The sequence below is a fragment of the Panthera uncia genome (assembly GCF_023721935.1).
Source record: "Panthera uncia isolate 11264 chromosome B2 unlocalized genomic scaffold, Puncia_PCG_1.0 HiC_scaffold_24, whole genome shotgun sequence".
Classification (NCBI taxonomy): domain Eukaryota; kingdom Metazoa; phylum Chordata; class Mammalia; order Carnivora; family Felidae; genus Panthera; species Panthera uncia.
Window position 1 is genome coordinate 107,203,004 of NW_026057580.1, and position 6,000 is coordinate 107,209,003.

Below are 6,000 nucleotides of genomic sequence, written 5' to 3' on the forward strand. Positions count from 1 at the left end.
ACTGGATTTGGGGTATCAGGAGACTCTGCAGAGTAGTCAGTAACTGTTCCCAAAGCAAGTGGGGAGTAAGGGTCCCCAAATATCCTACATGCTAATGAGGCTAAGTAGTGAGAAGCAGGATTGAAACAGGTTGCCCAAATGCCCCCGTGGTGGTTGTTCACTCACTCTTCTCCAAGCAGACAGAGGAAAAGATAGTCTCATGACTATGGGGCAGCAAATCCGTGGCTGAGAAGCAATGCAGTTGTGGCTGCTGAGTCAAGGAATCTCCCAAACTGTAAAAAACGATGCTAGCAATGAGAACCTTGCCATTCATCATATACTTTTGGGTGAACCAAAAACGTCAGAAGTGTGCTCTTTCTGAGCCAGGAGCAAGCAGCTGCTCCAAAACAGAAGTGGATGCGTAGCCTTGCCAAGTAGAGCAAAGCCGGCCAGCCTCAGGCTCAGCCCAACCTGGCCAGCCACAAGGACGGAGTACCGGGTGCAGTGGGTGTCAAAGGTACCAAGACCGTGGCGACATGCACAGGCCCAGAAAACGCAGGGACTGTGGGCCCAGACACCCATCCAATGGCACGAGGGACTTGAGGGAGGAAGTAGCACCAGAGCTTAGGCACTGATGCCAGAGCAAGCAGTCATGGGAGAAAAAAGCCACCCCACTTTGCCCACAGGCTGACCTCCCCTCCATTCTTGAATCCTTGTATTCCCAGAGGGATAGCAGTGCTCTCCTGGCTGCTGTTGCTCTAGCTCCTAACACACACACATTGGACTCTGTCCACATTCTCACAGGGGGAAACAGTGCCTGATTTCAACTAATGGATTTTGGACACTGGGGAAGTGAAACTAAAGTGATTTTGTGGGTGAGGGCCTCTGGGTTGATTTGATGTATTATTGTGGCTTCCACATCTGAATGTATATGGAGCTGATGTGTTACATATTTGCATTCCCCTACTCCTGAAGTATCAGAGTGTTTCCCCTATTCAGGGTCTGTGACACCTGGAGAGGTGCTAATGGAACATCATCCTCACCACCCCACCCCCACCACCACAGCAAAGTACCTTGGGTAGTCCAGTAGAAGCACTATAAAAGCCTACAAGGGGGAAGTTAGGGCTTACTTGTGCCATTTCCCCGTGCAACATCACCACCTGTACTAGGCAGTCTGGTACACTTCTTTTAAAAATAAAGCATCTGGGGGTGCCTGGGTGGCTCGGTCGGTTAAGCGTCCGACTTTGGCTCAGGCCATGATCTCACGGTCCGTGGGTTCGAGCCCCGCGTCGGGCTCTGTGCTGACAGCTCAGAGCCTGGACCCTGTTTCAGATTCTGTGTCTCCCTCTCTCTCTGCCCCTCCCCTGTTCATGCTCTGTCTTTCTGTCTCAAAAATAAATAAACGTTAAAAAAAATTTTTAAAAATAAAAATAAAAATAAAGCATCTGAAAACTATAAAACATTGATAAAAGAAACTGAAGACGACACCAACAAATGGAAAGATACTCCATGCTCATGAATGGGAATAATCAATATTGCTAAAATGTCCATACTATTCAAAGAAATCTATAAATTCAATACAATTCTCATCAAAGTAACAGCATTTCCATAGAACTAGAACAAATAATGCTAAAATGTATGAAATCACAAAAGATCCTGAATACCCAAAGCAATCTTGAGAAAGAAGAACAAAGCTGCAGGTATCACAATTCCAGATTTTAAGAATACACTAAAAAGCTATAGTAATCAAAACAGTATGATACTGCGATAAAAAAGAGACATAGATGAACAGAACAGAACAAAGAGACCAAAATAAACCCACGCTTATATCAATTAACCTATGACAAGGGAGGCAAGAATATACAATGGGAAAAGGCAGCTTCTACAGCAAATGGTGCTGGGAAAACTGGACGGCTACATGTAGAATGAAACTGAACCACTTTCTAACACCATACACAAAAATAAACTCAAAATGAACTGAAGGTCTAAATGTGAGACCTGAAACCATAAAAATACTAGAAAAGAACACAGGCAGTAATTTCTCTGACATTGGTCATAGCTACATTTTTCTAGATGTGATTCCTAAGGCAAGGGGGAGAAAAAGCAAAAATAAACTACTGGGACTCTATCAAAATTAAAAAAAAAAAAAAAAAAAAAGCTTTTTCGGGGCACCTGGGTGGCTCAGTTGGTAGAGTGTCAGACTTCTGCTCAGGTCATGATCTTGTGGTCCTTGAGTTCGAGCCCTACCTCAGGCTCTCTGCTGTCAGCCTGTCAGTGCAGAGTCCACTTCAGATCCTCTGCCTCAGTCTCTCTGCCCCTCCTCTGCTAGCACTCTCCCAAAAATAAATAAATATTTAAAAAAAAAAAAAGCTTTTTCACAGGAAAGGAAAACATCACCAAAACAAAAAGGCAACCTACTGAATGGAAGAAGGTATTTAGAAATCATTCATCCAATAATTGGTTAATATCCAAAATGCATAAATAATTTATCAACTCAACACCAAAAAAGAAAAAAAAAATGTGATAAAAACTGGGCAGAGGACCTGAATAGACCTTTTTCCAAAGAAGGCATACAGATAGCCAACAGACACATGAAAAGATGCTCAACATCACTAATCATCAGGAAAATGCAAATCAAAACCACAATGAGCCATAACTTTATACCTGTCAGAATGGCTAAAATAAAAAAGATAAGACATAACAAGTGTTGGTGAGAATGTGGAGAAAAAGGAGTCCTTGTGCACTATTGGTGAGAATGCAAATTGGAGCAGCCACTGTGGAAAACATTATGGAGGCTCCACCAAAAATTAAAAATAGAATTACCATATGATCCAGTGATTCTACTACTGGGGATTTACCCAAAGAAAATGAAAACACTAATTTGAAAAGATACATACACCCCTATGTTTATTGCAGCATTATTTAGAATAGCCAAGATATGGAAGCAGCCCAAGTGTCCATCAATAGATGAATGGATAAGGAAGATGCGGTATGTACACAGATGCCCACACACACACCACTGGAATGCTATGCAGCCATAAAAAAAGGATGAGATCTTGCCATCTGTGACAGCATGGGTGGACCTAGAAGGTATTATGCTAAGTGAAATGAGTCAGACTGAGAAAGCAAATACCATATGATTTCACTCATTTGTGGAATCTAAAAAAAACACAATGAATACGCAAACAAAAAAAAAAGGAGAATGAGATCTATAAATTCAGAGAACAAACTGATGGTTGCCAGAGAGAAGAGGGGTTAGGGCAAAATGGGTGAAGGCGAGTGGGAGATACAGGCTTCCAGTTATGGAATTACTAAGTCACAAGAATAAAAGGTATAGAGTAGGGAATACAGTCAATGATATTGCAATAGCACTCTTTGGTAACAGACGGTAGCTACACTTGTGATGAGGCATACCATAATACATAGAGAAGTTGAATCACTATGTTGTACACCTGTAACTAATGTAGTATTATATGTCAACTAGAGTCAAACTTAAAAACTTAAGTCAATTAATTTAAATTAAAGAGTACTATTAACCTCCTACTAATCTCTTGGTGAAATTATAGGTCTTATGATATTCCCATTTGGAGTTGAGTCAACTCAGATTCAATGAATAACACAATGGGAAGGGCCCAACAAGTCTTACTTATGAAGTAGAAATGGTATATTCAAGAACAGAGCTGCCCTGGCTTTAGTGGCATCTTGGGTTTATGTGACAAAGTGGCAGCAACACTTTAAGGAAAATTTCATCCCTCCACTCTGCCATTTGAAGTAAAATTCCCTGGCTCAAAGGATACCTCAATTTACAGAGGTTCTCTTAAATACCTAGGCCTGGTTCAATGATGGTTTGTCTAAGCTGAAACCCAATAGTATCTACTGGGCTGTTATGGCTATTCAAACCCAGTGCCAGGTATGCAGAACTGAAAATAGATGAGGTTGCTTCATTCAGTGGGCAGAACTCAAGGCAGTCCTCACAGCTCTAGCCAACAATCCATTTAATGAAATGTGCTATATTTTTATTGACTCTTGGTTCTTGCCAATGGCTTAGCTATCTGGTCTGCCCCTGGAAGACTACAGCAGACAGATCAAAGACACCCCCTTCTTTGTGGGGTGAACTGTGGAAACAAGTCATGGTTATTAACCATGTAGTTTCCATAGGGGCCCATTTTCTGATAAGACTAACTAGAATCAAGTTGCTGATCAAGACTGCACCATTCAGATTGCCACTTAGATCCATCACTGCACTGGATATGGCAATGCATCCACCATCATAGGCTAGGCACGCAACAAAAAATGATGCAGAAGCTAACACTGTGACTTCAACTCCTACCAAAGTCAGTCCATTTGTCTTCTGGTAAAAGAAGCCATACTACATGGGAATTATTAACCCCTTCTGCTCCTGGTAAATTGACTATGTCAGACCTTGACCTCCTCCAAGGGATACTATTGAACCTCACCACTGCTGACACTTTTTCAGAGTACAGTGTTGCTGTTCTAGTCTAATCAGTCAATTTTGGTCACATCCTTATGACTCTGGAAATTAAACTGTGTCATTTTTTTCTGCTTTCTGGATCCATACAACCTTTTGATGTAAAGACCACCCAACAAGGGCCAATAGGTCAAGATATTTGATGGATATGCCATGCTCCCTCCAACCCACAGGTCTCAGAGATTGTTAAGCACTGGACTAGCCTCCTCAAAAATCATTTCAAAAAGATTCTGACTCAAAAAAATGCTCTTTAATACTTCCGGGTCCACAAGTAAGGAAGGTAGTTTGGCCATTAAATGCAGCAATCCCCAAAAAAGATTCGTCCTGGGTAGTGATCAAAAAGCAAGGGGTTACACATGATGAGCAACCACCTCACACCTGTCAGAATGGCTAAAATTAATAACACAAGAAACAACAAGTGTTGGTGAGGATGCAGAGAAAGAGGAACCTTCTTGTACTGTTGGTGGGAATGCAAACTGGTGCAGCCACTCTGGAAAACAATATGGAGGTTCCTCAGAAAGTTAAAAATAGAACTACCGTACTATCCAGCAATTACACTACTAGGTGTTTACCCAAAGAATACAAAAATACAGATTCAAAGGGGTACCCATACCTCAATGTTTATAACAACATTATCAACAGTAGCCAAACTATGGAAAAAGCCCACATGTTCACTGACTGATAAATGGATAAAAAGGATATGATGCATGTGTGTGTGTGTGTGTGTGTGTATGTATACACACACACACACACACACACGCATGTATATACACACACATCATATATATATACATATATATATATACACACACACACACATACACACACATACATACACACACATATACATACAATGGAATATTACTCAGCCATCAAAAGGAATGAAACCTTGCCCTATGCAACAACGTGGGTGGACCTAGAATCTATTACACTAAGTGAAAAAAAATCAGGCAGAGAAAGACAAACACCATCTGATTTCACTCACATGTGGAACTTAATAAACAAAACAGATGAGTATATGGAAAGAGGGGGAAAAGAGAGAGGGAGACAAACCAGAAGAGATTCTTTATGATAGAGATAGAGGGTTGATGGAGGGAAGTGAGTGGAGGATGGGCTAAATGGGTGATGGGTATACAGGAGGGCACCTGTGTTGAGCACTGGATGTTACATGTAAGTGATGAATCACTAAATTCTACTCCTGAAAACAACATTACACCATATATAAACTAAGTAGAACTTAAATAAAAATTTGAAAAGAAAGACAGAAAGGTAATATATATCTTTCACAATATACCTATTGTGAAAATCCAACATTCCACCCTAACCATTTCTGAGCATGACATGTCTTTCACCCCTAATAGCAACCTCAGGCCAGCCTGTTTGGTATATCCTCTGAGTGGCAATCCCACCAAAAGGGGACCTACCATATCCAAACCTAAATCTGATTCAGCTACCTGAATTCTCTTATTGAATTACGATGGTCTTAGATCATGAAGACAATGACCACCTGGTTGGGTACATTGAGTTCCCAC